The following is a 20,539-nucleotide window of genomic DNA, read 5'->3' on the forward strand; positions in this document are numbered from 1 at the left end:
AAAGATCTGTCCACCTCTTCCTTAAATTGACTCAAAGCCCCAGCATCCACCATCCACTGGGGTAGTGAATTCCATAGACTCATGATTTTTTGGAGAAGCAATTTCTCCTCATCTCTGTTTTATATCTGCTGTCCCTTATCCTAGAACTATGACTTCTTGTTCTAAATTGCCCTACAAGAGGAAACATCCTCTCCACTTCTACTCTGTCAATCCCCCTTATCATCTTGTACACCTCAATTGGATTTCCTCTCATTCTTCTAAACTCCAGAGAATATGGAGCAAATGCACCGAACCCTGGCACTGGGCAGGCAACACAGCCTTCAAGGCTTTCTGGCTACAGAGAACACAGTCTATTCTCCTGACTATACTATCCCCAGCTATGACTACATTTGTCTTTTCTCCCCCAACTTGAATGGCTCCCTGAACCATGGTGCCGTGGTCACTTTGCTCATCCTCCTTACAGTCCCCGTTCTCGTCCACACAGGGAGCAAGAATTTCGAACCTGTTGGACAAGGGCAAGGGTTGAGACTCCTGCAATGCTATTTCTTGGATCTCTCTACCTGCTTCACTCGCAGTCACACCCTCCTGTCTCTGACCACTGACAGAATTTAAGGCAGTTAATCTAAGGGGTATGACAGCTTCCTGAAACGCAGCATCCAAGTAACTCTCCCCCTCTCTGATGTGTTGCAATATCTGAAGCTCAGACTCCAGCTCACTAACCCTGAGCTGAAGTTTCTCGAGCAACAAACATTTGTTGCAGAGATAGTCGCTATGAATCACAGTGGGGTCCACCAGCTCCCATCTGTTGCAGCTACAACACATCATCTGGCCCTGCATCCACATTTTATTTAATTCGAATTCATTTAATTTAGAATTTTGATTTGTTTTTACTTATACCACTGATTATTACTTTTTGCAATTTCTGTTTTCCTAGCCCTCACTTTCAAAGAAGAGAGAAAGACTCATCTACCAGAGGCTTACCTGTGATATCACCCAGATGTGTCCACTCAGCACTGTAGTGCTACTGCAACTTATGCCCCAGCTCACCTGCCTTGGCCTGCACCTGTCCCCACTGATCTGTGGACAAAGTAAGGAAAAAAACATGGTGGCACGGTGGCACAGTGGTTTCACTGCTGTCTCACAGCATCAGGGACCTGGGTACAATTCCGGCCTTGGGTGACTGGTTGTGTGGTGTTTGCACGTTCTCCCCGTGTCTGCATGGGTTTCCCCTGGGTGCTCCGGTTTCCTCCCACAGTCCAAAGATGTGCAGCTAGGTGGATTGTCCACGCTAAATTGCCTCTTAGTGTCTAAAGATGTATAGGTTAGGGGAATTAGCGGGGTAAAGATGTGGGGTTACAGGGATAGGGCCTGGATGGGATGCTCTTTTCAAGAGTCAGTGCAGACTCGATGGACCAAGTGACCTCCTTCTGCACTGCAGGGAGTCTATGAAGTCACAGCAATACCCCTTCCTCCAATTTTCTGATCTCCCATGCTTGCCTTAGCTCCCAAGTACTCAGAGCAAAATGGCACTCCACGTAAAGGCACTGGCAAGCTTGTTTTTATAGTCTCAGCCTTCCGTGTGAAAAAAAAGTCTGAACCGGGTTATCAACTTCCCCAATTTAATCCCCTGGCCCCAGTGAAAGTTTCCAGTGCTCAGTTGGGTTAAGCCTGATTGATCGCTCACAACCCTAGGCTTCCTTTAGAATGTCACCGCCAGCAGAAGCCAGTGCGTTCAGGAAAAAAAAAAGAAAACACTCCAAGGAAAACTTCTGGAGCTTAATTATTTCACTGGGGACAAAATAATTCCCCATAACTGATTCCTGTTTCTTCATGGTTCATGAGTGAAATGACACAACGTGTGACTGAGAGATTGAATTTATGTGCGCTCTGATTGTAACAGAACCGTCAGAGGATTTGGAATACAGTGTTGCACAGATATAGGAAGGAGGGGGATGGTGGACAAGGGGCTATTGATCTGAAATCAGTCAGTCTGGAGGGAAATTGGAACACTATATTAATATTAAACAGATTCATTTTCATGCTGTTAAAAATGTGAAAATGTGCCGGCCAACTTTATAATTCTACCTTACGTTAGTCATTTAATATTTAGCATTGCAATCCATCTGGCAGCTCATGTTTTTGCATAGATATTTCCTGGTGTGCATATGGCTGGCCCATATGCACCCTGACAGTCACAGTGCTGTATAAGCATACGAAAACGAGTAATTGGATGAAGTCACGCACACCATCAATCTAACTCAAACAATTTAATTACCTGCCGAAAGATCCTGCAAAGTTATTGCTGGCTGTCCGTAAGTATATCAAGTAGATGAACAGAATACTAATGCAAACAGGTAGCCTACGTTATATATGCCTGCTGAATTCCTTCCTTGCTATACCACGCCTTGGCCTTGACAGTTCAGGACTCAGCATTACTTGCATGTCATATTTTCTATTCCACTGTCTCTGTTCATAGACTCATAGAGTCATAGAGCAAGGAAACAGGCCTTTCAACCCAACTGGTCCATGCCGACCATGGTGCTAGTCCCAATTATCCATGTTTGGCCCATATCCCTCTAATCCTTTCCCATTCAAATGCTTTTTAAATGTTGCTATTGTACCGATGTCAACCACTTTCTCTGGCAGCTCATTCTATATTCGCACCGCCCTCTGTGCGAGAGGGGATTTTTACAGCAACATCATTGCAGTGTTAATGTAAGTGCACTTGTAACACTAATAAATAAGCTTCAACTTAAAAGTTGCCTCTTAGGTGCCTTTTAAATCTCTCCCCCCTTAGCCATATGCCCTTCAATCCCATTCCTAATCACATGTTTACCAAGCTTTTCTTATTCATTCGTGGGACATGGGTGTCACTGGCTGACCAGCATTTATTGCCCATCCCTAGTTGCCCAGTGGCAGTTGAGAGTCAACCACATTGCTGTGGCTCTGGAGTCACATGTAGCCAGACCAGGTAAGGATGGCAGATTTCCTTCCCTAAAGGGCATTGGTGAACCAGATGGGTTTTTCCGACAATCGGCAGTGGTTCATGGTCATCAGTAGAATCTTACTTCCAGATATTTTTGATTGGATTCACATTCCATCATCTGCCGTGACTGGATTCGAACCCTGGTTCCCAGAACATCAGATGAGTTTCCGGATTAATAGACTAGCGATGATACCAGGAGGCCATTGCCTCCTTTTATTTAGGTTGTCAATTGACACATCTGATCCTTTAATTTTATTGCATATTTTCCTTACCTTTCACCCGATCCTACAGCTTGATGTCGTGAGGAAATGTTAAAATTTTAGCAAGAGGTAACCTCATGCTCAGAATGTATGAACAGCAAATTTGACCCAGGAAGCACTATGGGGAGCTTGTCATTGCACCCCAGAAGAAATAAACTTTACATTCAACACGGGTTCGATTCCCGGCCTCGGGTCACTGTCTGTATGGAGTCCGCATGTTCTCCTCGTGTCTGTGTGGGTTTCCTCCGGGTGCTCCAGTTTTCTCCCACAGACCAAAGATGTGCAGGTTAGGTTGATAGGCCATGCTAAATTGATCCTTTAATGTTTGGGGGATCAGCAAGGAAAATACATGGGGTTATGGTGATAGGGCCTGGATGGGATTGCTGTCAGTGCAGGCTCGATGGGCTGAATGACTGTAGGGATCTAACATTCAAAAAAAGATTAATCAAATTGCAATCACAAAAATATCATACAATAAGAGGTGGCACAAAAATGTTGTAACTTTACTTGCAACTAGATAACATTGAATATTTTACCTGACGAATTCCAAGCAGCCAGAATGTTGTTATGCAGGAGATTATTACCAAGTCACTTGGTGTTTCAATGCACCTCTGTTGAACTCTAATAAGCAGATGGAGCTGGGACTGACTCACAATTTCGATATTTCTACATCAAGGAGCAGGTGTGAGAGCGAACACTTGGCAGATTAGACAGTTGACGGGGAATAAGAATCTTTTGTTTCCCCCCCTTTCAAGTTTTCTCACCTCTCCTGAACATGATGAATCATGCTGGAATGCAACTCCAAAGGTGCCTGAGAATACAATGCCTGCGTGGGCATTCTTCCTGCGTGAGCCTTGACAATGAACATTGGCAAGACCATCAGGCATTCACAGCCCGAACGCACTCCTAACCAGAACAAAAGACTTCTGACACACTCTTTCCAGCTGGCGTCAGTTATCAAGAGCAAAAGTGCTGGTGGGTTTTTTGATGTGCTTATTACATGAAGAATGTTAGTGTGGGGCAATGGAACAATTTCCGTTTCCAGTATTTGGCGCTGGATTTTTTAAATCCCAGGTGGGGGTGAATGCAGAGGCGGGTGGGCGTAACATTCTGCACCGCCAGCCCGCATACCGGTTTGCCCAAGCCATTTTCCCCGAGGCGGGATTGGGGGGTTGGCAGGTTTACCTGCCCACAAGCTATGTTGTTCCTCACGTGACACTTGCTGAAGGCCAATTAATGTCTCTTGTCAGAAGACAACTGGAATTTGCTGGGACTAAACCAGTTGCCTGGAGGCAGTCTCCCAGTGGCAGACCAAGGCCCCAGGACTCCAAGCAGGCTTCGAGGCCCTTCTGAACTGCTTGGTCTCAGCTGCAGCTGCAGACCTCTCTGTAGATGGTGTGCTCCTTCACAATAGCAGACCAGTATTGTGGGGAAGTTTTAACATAAAGGTTAAAGTAGTTGGAGAGAGGACGCCTCCATTTTGAGGCACTCCCTTTCTCTTCAAAATTGTGGGGGGGATTCTCCCAAAATAATTCTAAGTGTCAAATCTGTGTAAAAACTGAAGTAAATCACACTGCTAATTTATTTTTATTCACTCGCGGGACATGGGCATCGCTGGCAGGCCAGCGTTTATTGCCCATTCCTAGTTGCCCTTGAGAAGGTGGTGGTGAGCTGCCTTCTTGAATCGCTGCAGTCCACGTGGTGTGGGCTGACCCACAATGCTTTAGGGAGGGAATTCCAGGATTTTGACCCAGGAACTGCAAAGAAATGGCGATATATTTCCAAGTCAGGATGGGTGAGTGGCTTGAAGGGCATCTTGCAGAAGGTGCCACGTAAGTGCTGCCCTTGTCCTTCTGGATGGAAGTGGTCGTGGGTTTGGAAGGTGCTGTCTAAGGATCTTTGGTGAATTTCTGCAGTGCATCTTGTAGATAGTAGACACTGCTGCTGAACGTCGGTGGTGGAGGGATTGAATGTTTGTAGACGTGGTGCCAATCAAGCGGGCTGCTTTGTCCCGGATGGTGTCAAGCTTCTCGAGCGTTGTTGGAGCTGCAGCCATCCAGGCAAGTGAGGAGTATTCCATCGCATTCTTGACTTTTGCCTTGTAGATGGTGGACAGGCTTTGGGGAGTGAGGAGGTGAGTTACTTGCCACAGTTTTCCTAGCCTCTGACCTGCCCTTGTAGCCACTGTGTTTATGTGGTGAGCCCAGTTGAGTTTCTGGTCAATGGTAACCCCAAGGATGTTGACAGTGGGGGATTCAGTGATTGTTACACCATTGAATGTCAAGGGGCGGTGGTTAGAGTGTCTCTTATTTCAGCGGGAGTTTCAAAATGAATCTCCCACACTCTTTGCACTGCAGAGTGCCTCAATGTGAATCACTGTAAAAATCAGGGGGCAGGACCTGTTCCTGCTGGAGAGACTGGCAGCATAGCACTGAGTGGGCCATTGCGCATGCGCCGAGGTGTCGGTGCCGGGGTCGGCACATGCGCAGTGGCCCCACATTGCCAACCTCCCGATTGCTGGCCAGCCCCACGACCCCTGTATCGCCCTCCATTTCCCCCGCAACCTGATCACTGGCCCCCCGAACATGCCCGGGCCAGCCTCGACATACCCCGCCCCCAGCCCATCTCAATGTACCCACCTCCCCACCCCACCATAGCCCCAAACTCCCGATCCCATCCTCCCGATCCCAACCCCTCCTGGCAGCCTCTATCACCAAGCTCTCCGCAGTCCCAACCCTTCCCGAGCAGGCTGATGCCCCCCTCCACTCCAATGGTCAGCAGTGATCGCTGGCGTCCATCCCTCTGTCACTCATCCCAAATGCAGAGTGGCAGCGAGAGTACCCACCCCCACTGATCACCCACCAGAGGCCCCACCCTCATTAGGCATCACCCACTTGGCATTGCCCTATGTCCAGTGGGCAGTGCCAATGTGTCCCCGGGCATTGGCACTTTGCCGCTTGGGCAGTGCCGGGGGCCCAGGCTGATTCTTCCAAGGTGGCAATGTCCAGGGGCATCCCCCTCAGCACCCAACCTTCTGGGGAGGTCTTGATTGCCCCCCCTCCACTCCAGCGGGGTCGGGGCACCAGTTCCCCGCAAGTGGGGAGCTATACTAAACCCTGCTGGAGTGAACCACTCCTGGTTGGGGGCGGTGGGGAGTGGGGTGGGTTGTGGCGGGGTGGGGGGGGGGGGGGGGGTGGGCTGCCTGGAGAGGCTAGCGGGCACACAGACCTCAGTCCCGAGCTCGCCAATGATATTCAAACTGTATCTAAATTTGAATTTGGATAGATTATGCAGCTCTGCGCCGATTTCTGGTGGGGGGGCAGACGGTGCTGGATATCCCGCACTGGGAGAATCGCGGAAACCGTGGTGCCCAGCAGAAAGCCCGCGAAACGGCCTGCGCTTGAGACTCCTGGCCCACTGCGCCCCAAAAGCAGCGCAGCAGGATAGGAGAATATATTGATCCGAGCAATGTAAATATATAATGGAAGTTGAAATATTTGTCTGTTGAGAAAGGTAAAAGGGATCTGTTTCATTTTGGTTTTATGCTCTTTAATCATAACAGTCCTTCTCCCTGATTTCTATGCCCTCATTGTCTCTCTCACGAGTGGACACTGACACAAAATATTCATTTAAAACCCTCCCTCTGTCCTCTGGCTCCACATACTAATTACAATTATGGTCCTTAATGGGCCCTATTCTTTCCTAGTTATCCTTTGACCTTTACTGCACTTGTGAAGCAGTTCAGGATTTTCCTTTATCCTACCTGCCAGTATCTTTTCATGTCCCCTTTCACTCTCCTAATTTCACTTTTAAGCTCCCTCTTGCACATTTTACACTTCTCCAGGGCTTCTGCTGTTTTGAGCCCTCGATGTCTGCCATAAGCTTTATCCAATGCTGTGTATCCCTTGATACAGTAAGAAGTTTCACAACACCAGGTTAAAGTCCAACAGATTTATTTGGTAGTAAATACCATAAGCTTTCGGAGCACTGCTCCTTCGTCAGATTTGCATTCTAATTAGTATTCTGTAACTTGATTTCTGTGTCTGTGCACTGTTTGAGAGCACATTTCCACTCCATCTGACGAAGGAGCAGTGCTCCGAAAGCTTATGGTATTTGCTACCAAATAAATCTGTTGGACTTTAACCTGGTGTTGTGAGACTTCTTACTGTGTTTACCCCAGTCCAACGCCGGCATCTCCACATCATGATATTGATATCCAGGGCTCACTGGATTAGCTGGTCCCACCCTTTTTCTTCATTGGAACATGCCAACCGTGGATTCTCCTTATTTCCTTCTTGAATATGTCCCACTGTTCCATCACAGGTTTACCTAAAAGGGTCTGCTCCCAGGCCACTCTGGCCAAATCATATCTGATCTTATTAAAATCAGCCTTCTTCCAGGTTGGAACTTTGATTTCTGGTCCATCCTTGTCCTTTTCTATAACAATATTGAATCTAATGAAGTTATGATCGCTGTCTGCTAAGTGCTCCCCACTGATCGTTCAACCACTTACCTGGATTTGTTATCTAAAATTAAGTCCAGGAACGCCCCCTCCCCCCCTCTCCTTCCTCACGCCTCTCACCTCCCCTCCCCCCACCTTGCATGACTTTCGATGTACTGGCTTAAAAAGTTCTCCTGGATACATTTTAAGAATTCTACTCCCTTCAAATCTTTCACACTATGACTACCCCAGTTAATATGAGGGAAGTTGAACTCCACCACTCTCACCATCCTATTACTTTTGCACTTCTCTGAAATTTGCCGACATATCTGCTCTTCTAATTCTCTCAGATTGTTAGGGGACCTATAGAACATTCCCAGCAATGTGATTGCTCCTTTTTGGTTTTTAAGTTTGACCCATATGGTTTCATTTGAAGAACCTTCCAAGATGTCGTCCCTCCTTTACTGCTGTAATTGATTCTCTGAAGAAAGTTGTGACACCCCCTCCTTTTTTAGCTCCTCTCCCGTCTCACGTGAAGATCCTGCAATATTGAGATGCCAATCCTGCCCCTCGCTCCACCAAGTCTCAGAGACAGCAATAAATCATACCCCCATGTTTTAATTTGTGCCCTCAAATCATTTGCCTTGTTCATCAGATTCTATGCATTAAAATAAATAGCATTCAATTTTGCCTAACTCCTTGGTGCCTGTAACTGCTTTGCCTTCCTGACTCACCTGCTGCCTCTTCTCATTTTGGCTTTGCATCTCCCCCGACTTCTCGCAGGATCCCACCCCACCCCCTGCCAACCTTAGTTTAAACCCTCCCCAACAGCAGTAGCAAACCTCCCTGCAAGGACATTGGTCCGATTTCCGTTCACGTGCAACCCGTCCGCCTTGTACAGGTCCCATCGTCCGCCAAAAAAGGCCCCCATGTAACAGAAATCGAAAGCCCTCCCTCCTGCACCATTTCTCCAGCCACACATTCATTTGGACGAACCTTCTATGCTCACTAGTCCAGTATTAACATTCGCTGGGATCGTAACAACATAATGCCTTTAACGTAATGAAATGCCATAAGGCACTTCATATGAACGTTATAAATCAAAGTAGAACCACATAGGAAATATTGGGCTGGATTTAAGGTGGGTGTTGAAAGTCTCGCCCATTTGTTGGAGAACACGGCAAGAAATCTGAGTCGCTTCTGTGGGATGGAGGTCCAAACCAAATTAAACACCTCTCAGGCACTCAGCTGGTCAACGTCAGGTCTTCCCTGGAATTTCAAATCCCAGCGGTGGAAATCCCATCCACTGGAAGCTGCTGGTTATTTAGAGGCTAACAGCTTCCACTGGGAGTGCTATCTGCTGCCACTAATGTTCTGAGGATTTCACCAGGGATTTTGGTCGGATCCCTGGACAGATGTGAGAAAGGGCCAGATGGGGAAGGGCTTTCAGGGGGTAAGGGAGTTGGAGATAAGGGCAGGATTGTGGCTTTCAGCAGTGTCCCCACCTCCCCCAGCCCTCGTTACTGATGTTAAATCACTTGATTGGGCAGAGAGTGCTTGACAACAAGTGACATCCCCGCAAGCTTGTGATAGGGTTTGCTGGGTGACCTTCAGGAAGCACAAGGAAGCCATGCGACTCCCATTTAATCCCTGAGCCAGCATTACATTCGAGTGAGATTAGAGATAATTGTTGTCAATAGACTCATCAATTAAATTAATTGACATCACGTAACGTGCAGATAGGTTTTTTGCATTGGCCCCTTCCTGCCTCCAACTCAAATGTGAGAGGGTTTCCCGCTGTCAGCAAACTGATACAAGGCTTCTCCTGGGATTGAGTGGATCAGCTGCCATGCCCGAGCAAGATCGTAAAGTATCAACCATAGAATCATAGAGACATAGAACGCAGAATAGGTCCTTCAGCCCATCGAGTCTGCACTGACAATAACTACCACTAAAGTCGTTCTGATCCCATTGTCCAGCATTTCTCCCATATCCTTGAATGCTATGAGGTTTCAACTGTTTTCATCCAAATACTTCTCAAAGGTTGTAAGATTTTCAGCCTCCATTACCTCCCAAAGTATTGCATTCCAGATTCCCACCACCCTCTGAGTGAAAAAATGATTTTTCAAATCCCCTCTGAATCTCTTGCCCCTCACCCTAAAATTATGTCCTCCTCGTGATTGACCCCTCAACCAAGGGGAACAGTTGATTCCCATTCACCCTGTCCATAGCCCTCATAATCTTACACACCTCAATTAAGTGGCCCTTCAGCCCTCTCTGCTCTGGAGAAAACAATCCAAGCCTATCCAGTTTCTATTTATAGCTCAAATGCTCCATTCCAGGCAGCATCCTGATGAATCCTCTCTGTAGAAGGGACAACAGGAGTTTACAGGAGGTGGGGGCTGAACTTTCATGGTGATTGTACAAAATATAAGTTTTTCCAATTTCTGAAATACACACACTAACTCAGGACTGACATTGACCAGGATTTCTTTTCCCACACAGGGCTCAGTTTGCGAGCCACAATGGAATGCAAGTGTGAAGGCAGCTGGTTAGAAGGTCCGCCTTGGTTCTCAGAGGCAGCCGCCCAGCTCCCAACATCATTTCGAGGCCCCCACTAAACTCTTCCCCATCCATGCTCTACTTTAGCGATGGAAAAGGAAAAGGATAGGTATATACCGCAGGGCAAGAGTTATAGCTGGGGGAAAGGAAATTATGATGCGATTAGGTGAGATTTAGGATGCATAGGATGGGGAAGGAAACTGCAGGGGATGGACACAATTGAAATGTGGAACTTGTTCAAGGAACAGCTACTGCGTGTCCTTGATAACTATGTACCTGTCAGGCAGGGAGGAAGTGGTCGAGCGAGGGAACCGTGGTTTACTAAAGAAGTTGAATCTCTTGTGAAGAGAAAGAAGGAGACTGATGTAAAGATGAGACGTGAAGGCTCAGTTAGGGCGCTTGAGAATTACAAGTTAGCCAGGAAGGACCTAAAGAGAGAGCTAAGAAGAGCCAGGAGGGGACATGAGAAGTCTTTGGCAGGTAGGATCAAGGAAAACCCTAAAGCTTTCTATAGGTATGTCAGGAATAAAAGAATGACTAGGGTAAGATTAGGGCCAGTCAAAGACAGTAGTGGGAAGTTGTGCATGGAGTCCGAAGAGATAGGAGAGGCGCTAAATGAATATTTTTCGTCAGTATTCACACAGGAAAAAGACAATGTTTTCGAGGAGAATACTGAGATACAGGCTATTGGACTAGACGGGATTGAGGTTCATAAGGAGGAGGTGTTAGCAATTCTGGAAAGTGTGAAAATAGATAAGTCCCCTGGGCCGGATGGGATTAATCCTAGGATTCTCTGAGAGGCTGGGGAGGAGATTGCAGAGCCTTTGGCTTTGATCTTTATGTCGTCATTGTCTACAGAAATAGTGCCAGAAGTCTGGAGGATAGCAAATGTTGTCCCCTTGTTCAAGAAGGGGAGTAGCGACAACCCTGGTAATTATAGACCAGTGAGCCTTACTTCTGTTGTGGGCAAAGTTTTGGAAAGGATTATAAGAGATAGGATTTATAATCATCTAGAAAGAATAATTTGATTAGGGATAGTCAACACGGTTTTGTGAAGGGTAAGTCGTGCCTCACAAACCTTATTGAGTTCTTTGAAAAGGTGACCAAAGAGGTGGATGAGGGTAAAGCAATTGATGTGGTGTATATGGATTTCAGTAAAGTGTTTGATAAGGTTCCCCACGGTAAGCTATTGCAGAAAATATGGACGCATGGGATTGAGGGTGATTTAGCAGTTTGGATCAGGAATTGGCTAGCTGTAAGAAAACAGAGGGTGGTGGTTGATGGGAAATGTTCATCCTAGAGTTCAGTTACTAGTGGTGGACTGCAAGGATCTGTTTTGGGGCCACTGCTGTTTGTCAGTTTTATAAATGACCTGGATGAGGGCGTTGAAGGATGGGTTAGTAAATTTGTGGAAGACACTAAAGTCGGTGGAGTTGTGGACAGTGCGGAAGGATGTTGCAGGTTACAGAGGGACATAGATAAGCTGCAGAGCTGGGCTGAGAGGTGGCAAATGGAGTTTAATGTGGAAAAGTGTGAGGTGATTCACTTTGGAAGGAGTAACAGGAATACAGAGTAATGGGCTAATGGTAAGATTACTTGGTAGTGTGGATGAGCAGAGCGATCTCGGTGTCCATGTGCATGGATCTCTGAAAGTTGGCACCCAGGTTGATAGGGTTGTTCAGAAGGTGTACGGTGTGTTAGCTTTTATTGGTAGCGGGATTGAGTTTTGGAGCCACGAGGTCATGTTGCAGCTGTACAAAACTCTGGTGCGGCCGCATTTGGAGTATTGCGTACAGTTCTGGTCGCTGCATTATAGGAAGGATGTGGAAGCATTGGAAAGGGTGCAGAGGAGATTTACCAGAATGTTGCCTGATATGGTGGGAAGGTCTTATGAGGAAAGGCTGCGGGACTTGAGGCTGTCTTCGTTGGAGAGAAGAAGGTTAAGAGGTGACTTAATAGAGGCATACAAGATGACCAGAGGATTAGATAGGGTGGACAGTGAGAGCCTCTTTCCTCGGATGGTGATGGCTAGCACGAGGGGACATAGCTTTAAATTGAGGGGTGATAGATATAGGACAGATGTCAGAGGTGGGTTCTTTACTCAGAGAGTAGTAAGGGCGTGGAATGTCCTGCCTGCAACAGTAGTGGACTCGCCAACATTAAGGGCATTTAAATGGTCATTGGATAAAATATGGATGATATTGGAATAGTGTAGGGTTAGATGGGCTTTAGATTGGTTTCACAGGTTGGCGCAACATCGAGGGCCGAAGGGCCTGTACTGCGCTGTAATGTTCTATGTTCTATGTTCTATGCTCCTTCAGATCACCAATGCCACCTCATTCCTTATGTATCCTCTATTGCCTTCACCTAGTATCCATTAGCTACAATCTTCGGAAGCCATGCTGTTGCAACGGAAATTCTTTTAAGTACACTTGTAAAAAAAAAGAAACCTGCAACAATCTTGTAAAATGATTGTTCAAACATTTGTTATTCCTACTGAAAAAAACCCCATACTTCGAAATAAAAAATAATAACCACTTAAGTGACTGTCAAATTGTGTAAAGAAATAATCATGTAGTCATAAGTCACAGCAAAAGCAGATTATGATATTACATCCACTTAAAACTACCAATCATTCTCCTGAGGAGTTGTGTCAATAGAACATCTCAGTTCAGGCCATTTCAGACTTTGTAACTCAACCAAGTATTCAAAATGGCAAAGCAGATTGCCTGTCAGTTAATGGAAGGGGTTATAAAGGGGCTGGTGCTTAGCTTTTGTTCAACTTCTAACAGCAGGGAATTTTCTTTCAAACTCAGTGCTATTTGTACATTTAAATCACAACAACAAGCATTAAAAGGGAGTTTAGCAATTTTCTACATTTTTGAATGCATTATGGCACTTTCTCCAATAGATAAAATACTGTACTGCATGTCAATACTTCCACAATGCTGGTCAACGTAATAATCAACTTTTTACCTTGTCAGGACAGATCCTTGTGATGAATCATTGAATTAAGAACACACCTATATTACAATACAGCATCTAATAGTGATATTTGAAGGTGTCAAAACGTTTTGCACTTACCTGCCAGAATGTTCCCAACTCCTCAGCAGGCTTCCACCAGTGTTATGAACTCACCAAGGAAGTGTATTTTTTTAGGGATTCCAAACCCTATGCCAGTGCACAAAAATTGTGTGGGAGGAAATATAATTTTGCCGTGGGCCTCACAATGATGACTATGAGTTTGGTAGAAGTGCATATGTAAATTTCACCCAAGGCCATTCGGGCCCAGGACAAGGCCATATAAAAAATGGCTTGAGCTGGGACGGGTGAGGAAAATTGCTTCTCCTCCAAAGAAATGCTATGCTCTGTCTCTAGTGAGCTGATTATTGCCTAGCTCAATGGCGACGTGGTGTTCCTGAAGCAAAATGTCACCTAACAGAGTGGAAAACCCAAGGATAGGATTAGCCCATTTGTCTTCCGATGATGAAACCCAATGCACAACAGGAGGAAAACGTCCCTCAAGGTGTGATGTTGTTTATTGGCAATGATGCAAGTGGCAGCATAAGAGATAACGCACTCTCACACAACCAAAACTGAGCTGTCACCCATGCATGCTAATGTCAACAGCAAAAGGGACATCAGCCACCTCTGAAGAGTCACTCGAAGACTGGGAGATGACAGTAATTGGGATGATCTATAGGCAGTGCCAGTATGCCAGCTAACCCATTCAATGGAAGTAGCCATGTCAAACAATATTTACAGTAAGAAGTCTCACAACACCAGGTTAAAGTCAACAGGTTTATTTGGAATCATGAGCTTTCAGAGCGCTGCTCCTTCATCAGGTGAGTGGAGAGTTGGATTGATAAACAGGGCATGTATAGACAAGGACTCAATTGTAAGATAATGGTTGGAATGCGAGTCTTTACAGGTAATCAAGTCTTTACAGGTACAGACAATGTGAGTGGAGAGAGGGATAATCACAGGTTAAAGAGGTGAATTGCCTCAAGCCAGGATAGTTAGGAAGATTTTGCAAGCCCAGGCCAAATGGTGGGGGTTACAGATAGTGTGACACGAACCCAAGATCCCGGTTGAGGCCGTCCTCATGTGCGCGGAACTTGGCTATCAGTTTCTGCTCAGCGATTCTGGAGGCGGGATGCTTCACATCCTGTGTGTCGTGAAGGCCGCCTTGGAGAACCCGTACCCGAAGATCAGAGGCTGAATGCCCGTGACTGCTGAAGTGTTCGCCAACAGGAAGAGAACACTCCTGCCTGGTGATTGTCGAGCGGTGTTCATTCATCTGTTGTCGTAGCGTCTGCATTATCCCCAATGTACCATGCCTCGGGACATCCTTTCCTGCAGCGTATCAGGTAGACAACATTGGCTGAGTTGTCGACCTGATATGCTGCAGGAAAGGATGTCCCGAGGCATGGTACATTAGGGAGACCATGCAGACGCTACAACAACGGATGAATGAACACCGCTCGACAATCACCAGGCAGGAGTGTTCTCTTTCCTGTTGGGGAGCACTTCAGCAGTCATGGGCATTCAGCCTCTGATCTTTGGGTACGGGTTCTCCAAGGCGGCCTTCACGACACACTGCTCGCTGAATCGCTGAACAGAAACTGATAGCCAAGTTCCGCACACATGAGGGCGGTCTCAACCGGGATCTTGGGTTCATGTCACACTATCTGTAACCCCCACGACTTGCCTGGGCTGCAAAATCTCACTAACTGTCCTGGCTGGAGACAATACACATTTCTTTAACCTGTGCTTAACCCTCTCTCCACTCACATTGTCTGTACCTTTAAGACTTGATTACCTGTAAAGACTCGCATTCCAACCATTATTTTGTAAATTGAGTTTGTGTCTTTATATGCCCTGTTTGTGAACAGAACTCCCACTTACCTGATGAAGGAGCAGCGCTCCGACAGCTTGTGGCTTGTGCTACCAAATAAATCTGTTGGACCAAAACTGAGCTGTCACCCATGCATGATGATGTCAACAGCAAAAGGGACATCAACCACCTCTGAAGAGTCACTTGATGACTGGGAGATGACAGTAATTGAGATGATCTGTAGGCAGTGCCAGTATGCCAGCTAACCCATTCAATGGACTTTAATCTAGTGTCGTGAGACTTCTTACTGAGCTTACCCCAGTCCAACGCCGGCATCTCCACATCACTTCTTCCTCTTTAGACAGAGCTGAGTGCCATCTGGCTATTGAGGAACTAAGCTCTCACTAGTAAGGACCAGTAGCCAGAAATGTAAAGCCACATGCTGGGTGGCACGGTAGCACAGTAGCACTGCTGCTTCACTGTGCCAGGGATCTGGGTTCGGTTCCCAGCTTGGGTCGCTGTCTGTGTGGAGTTTGCACATTCTCCCCAGTTCTGGGTACCCTTTGCATTCTGCCAGATGTTAAAAGGTTGCTTTGCATGTCTAGCATGTAAAACGGTTTCCGGCTTATATCTTGGCTTGCAAGTGGGAAGCTTCCAAAGCTTGGACCCTGTTCACGAGCAGTGGGTAGTTTTGACTTTGCATAGATATTGTAAACATGGGCAATATCAAGCTGTCCATTATATCCTCCCGTTTCAGGTACCATGCCCAAAAGGGGCAGTGGCAACCATAGATTTCAATTGGATTGGTCCATGATTACCCTTGGCAACGTATTGAAATGATTTGCCATTGCCTTCTGCAGTGTGGCTGACCAGGAAACTCTCCCACTCTTAACGCCCGCCATCAGGTGAATTGGAGGGAATTACAGGCTGGTAATTAGCCTATTTGGCCATGTTATGCAAAGAACCTCCCATGGCCATCAAGTCCTGAAGGGACTTGAACCCAGTTCTCCTGGCGCAGAGATAGGGAGACTTATCACTGCACCTCAAGACCTCCCTATGGTTATTATATATGTCACCCATAACTAAAATCTGCAGAGATGTATAATGACTAGTTGACTTGATATTGTCCATTGATAGAACCGTCCAAAGCCAAAATTACCCCCACAGAGGACACATCAAGTGGAAAGTCTAATGGAATTTGGACATGAAATTTACATTTTGAAAGAATGCTGTAAAGTAAGGTAAAGTTGATTTATTCGTCACAAATAAGGCTTACATTAAGACTGCAATGAAGTTACTGTGAAATTCCCCTAGTCACCACAGTCCGGCACCTGTTCAGGTCAATGCACCTAACCAGCACGTCTTTCAGACTGTGGGAGGAAACTGGAGCACCCAGAGGAAACCTTACTTGAGAAAGGATATACTGGCACTGGAGTGGGTGCAGAGTAGATTCACTAGGTTGATTCCAGAGTTGAGTGGGTTGGCTTATGAAGAGAGACTGAGTAGACTGGGACTATACTCATTGGAATTCAGAAGAATGAGGGGAGATCTTATAGAAACATATAAGATTATGAAGGGAATAGATAAGATAGAAGCAGGGAAGTTGTTTCCACTGGCAGGTGAAATTAGAACTAGGGGGCATGGCCTCAAAATAAGGGGGAGCAGATTTAGGACTGAGTTGAGGAGGAACTTCTTCACACAAAGGGTTGTGAATCTGTGGAATTTCCTGCCCAGTGAAGCAGTTGAGGCTACTTCATTGAATGTTTTTAAGGCAAGGATAGATACATTTTTGAACAGTAAAGGAATTAAGGATTATGGTGAGCGGGCGGGTAAGTGGAGCTGAGACCACAAAAAGATCAGCCATGATCTTATTGAATGGCGGAGCAGGCTCGAGGGGCCAGATGGCCTACTCCTGCTCCTAGTTCTTATGTTCTTATAACCCATGCAGACACGGGGAGAAGGTGCAAACTGCACACAGACAGTGGCACAAGCTGGGAATCTGAAGCAAATACCCACTGCGTAATCACCAGCAAAATTAATTTGGTCTCTAAATCAACATGAAGGGCGAAATTTTCTGGCCGCATTTGCCCCAAAAAGGAAAATCCCACCCGAGGTCAACGGACGTTGGCATGGTCTGCCCCTGTCTGCTATGATTCCTGTGGGCGGGATGAGAAAACTCCCCCTGAGGTATTTAATAATTTGCTTCAATTATTTCACTGCATGGAACATCGATTCAAGCGTGAACTTTCTAAGAACGTTTGAGGTAGGTTTGCAACTTTCGAGTAAACAGGCCAGGATTGACATGTATAAGTATTAATAGTGACGTATTTTCTATTTTCACACTTTGCCTCATTATATCTCTGCTGAGTCATCAACTAAATGATTACAAGTTACAGTCAATCATTGACTTGAAACATGTTATTAAATAGTCCAGAAAGTACAGTGACTGCAGTGTTTTACTTTTGTTTTGTTATTATTATCTTCAGTAAACAAAAGATTTAATTAACTGAATTTTATGTTCTTGTTATGATTGTCCTCAATTTTCTCAGGCAGGGTGACTCATTTCACCACTAGTTTCCCCCTGCCACTTTTTATTGCAAACATCTAAAACTTCTAGTGGCATTTGAAATTGAAGCTTCTTTATCAAATCAATACAAAACGTATTCCAAAACAAGAATATTAAATCACAACCTCCACCCTCCATTACCTTCCTTACTGCAGTCTAACACTTTATGATTGCTACTATCGAATGTTGCTTCAGTACTCAAAAAGGGAACATGTGGGACCTGTGGGGGGAGAGCAGGGCAATAAATGGGTAGTTCTCACAAACATATGAATTTGAATCAGGAGTAGACCACGCGGCCTCTCAGGCCTGTGCCGCCATTCAGTAAGATCATGGCTAATTTGATTGTAACCTCAACCCCACTTTCCCACCTAAACTTCACCCCCTTGTTGGGACGGCACGGTGGCACCGTGGTTGGCATTGCTGTCCCACAGCGCCAAGGACCCAAGTTCGATTCCCAGCTTGGGTCTGTGCGGAGCCTGCACATTCTCCCCGTGTCTACGTGGGTTTCCTCCCACAGTCCGAAAGATGTGCTAGTTAGATGCATTGGCCGTGCTAAATTCTCCCTCAGTGTAACCCGAACAGGCGCCGGAGTGTGGCGACTGGGGGTTTTCACAGTAACTTCATTGCAGTGTTAATGTAAGCCTACTTACGACACTAATAAATAATCTTTTAAACTTTTGATCAAGAATCTATTTCACTGTGCCTTAAAAATATTCAGATTCTGCTTCCACTGTGACTTGAGGAAGAGAGTTTCAGAGACTAATGATGATTGTTCGAAAGAGCTAGTATATGTACAATGGGCTGAGGGGCTACCTACGGTGCTGTTTAAGTTTACTTATTAGTGCCACAAGTAGGCTTGCATTAAGACTGCAATTAAGTTACTGTGAAAATACCCTAGTCGCCACACTCCGGTGCCTGTTCGGGTACACTGAGGGAGAATTTAGCATGACCAGTGTAACCAACCTGCACATCTTTGGACTGTGGGAGAAAACCAGAGCACTGGAGGAAACTCACGCAGACGCGGGGAAAACGTGTAAACTTCACATAGTCAGTGACCCAAGCCAGGAATTGAATCCGTGTCCCTGACGCTGTGAGGCCCCTGTGCCATCCTGATAAACTTTCATCTCTCAGGAATAACTGCTCTTTTATCCACCTCTTGACTGGCCAAATATAGCGTGATTTAAAAATAAAAGTTTGAACTCCTGATTGCTGTATGATGTATGGTTGGAAACAGGAGCCTACAATTGGTGAGACTGTGAAAAACACTGAAAGGTTTACTCCCTGCTGTTAAATTCCGATAATCATAACTGGAGTGAGCGCAAAGGAAAATGGACCAGGGATGTTCCCATAGTCCTTGCTGAACTCATTGATTTTCCTCAAGGTGGGTGCTATTACTGGCCACCTCTTGACTGGCCAAAGACAGCGCGATCTAAAAAAAATGTTTTAACCCCTGATTGCTGTAACTGAAAAGAACAAACGAATGACGGGTTTTCTCAAAAATTTTAAATAATAGATTAAAGATTATTATTCAACGCCTGAAGATGTACAACAACAACACCCACTCATACAATCACACACATATACACACACACGCAAGAGAAAATTGCAATTACAAAAGCAGCATGTAATCAGACCTTAAGAGTACTTTGTCACACTTGTTCTTCTTCCAGCTCTTTTTTATTCATTTATGGGACATGGGCATCGTGGCTGGCCAGAATTATTGCCCATCGCTAGTTGCCTTTGAACTGAGTGGTTTGCTAGGCCATTTCAGAGGGCAGTTGTGAGTCAACCACATTGCTGTGACTCTGGAGTCACATGTAGGCCAGACCAAGTAATGACAGCAGATTTCCTTCCCTTAAGGACATTAATGAATCAGATGGATTTTTCCAACAATGGCTTTCATGGTCATCAGTAGATTCTTACTTCTAGCATTTTTTATTGAATTCAAGTTTCAATATCTGCCGTGGCGGGATTCGAAGTCGGGTCCCCAGATCAGTAGCTGAGTTTCGGGATTAATAGTCTAACGACGATGCCACCAGGCCATTGCCTCCCCGAGGCTGAAGGCTTGAAGCGATGCAGGCTCCAAATCCTTTTTGTTGGTCCACTGAGGAAGAGTCTGGAACTTTTAGCAAGATGTTTATTGTTGGCAGTAGCAGATTTCGCTTCTTCCACTCCAGACAAGCTGTAATATTGAAGCCCCATTGTGAAATCCTGGTCAGGTAGAGTGGGCAAGACCAACCTGATTCTTTGCTGACTGCTGGTTGTTAGGCAAAGTCTTGTTCCTACATTGGTTGCTGTAAGAGGGAAATAATGAATATGGTTTATCACAACAGTTTATTAGGGCACATAGCGAGCATGCTTTATTCAGGGATGTTTATAAGGGTTAAGTGTCTCAGCGAAAGGGAATCTATGTGCATAGGAACATAGGAATTAGGAGCGAGAGTAGGCAATACAACCCTTTGAGCCCGCTCCGCTATTCTATATGATCATGGCTGATCTCCATCTCATCCTAACTCCACTTCCCTGCCTTTTCCCCATCACCCTTTATCCCGCTTTCAATCAAACTGTAAAACTGTTAGAAGGTTTAAGTAAATTTCCACAATCTGGGGAAAAGAACATGTTGATCGCAACAAAGACTGATCACACGGTTAAGCAGCTAGCGAGTATGCCTAGTGACCCCTGTACAGCTTCAAAGCTGGTGGGGCAAAACCAACCCTGGTAGAAACAAGAGATTAGGAAGAGCCGCTAAGAGATAGGAAAGGCAGGTAATTCTCGGAATAACAGACACCCTGCCCCGTGGTGTCTGTTAATTGTTTAACCTGAATCTAAAACAAGCAATGTTGGAAATTAAACAGTATGCTGCCTATGTGATCTTCAGTCTGCTTCA

The sequence above is a fragment of the Mustelus asterias genome, chromosome 4 (genome assembly GCF_964213995.1).
Source record: "Mustelus asterias chromosome 4, sMusAst1.hap1.1, whole genome shotgun sequence".
Lineage (NCBI taxonomy): Eukaryota > Metazoa > Chordata > Chondrichthyes > Carcharhiniformes > Triakidae > Mustelus > Mustelus asterias.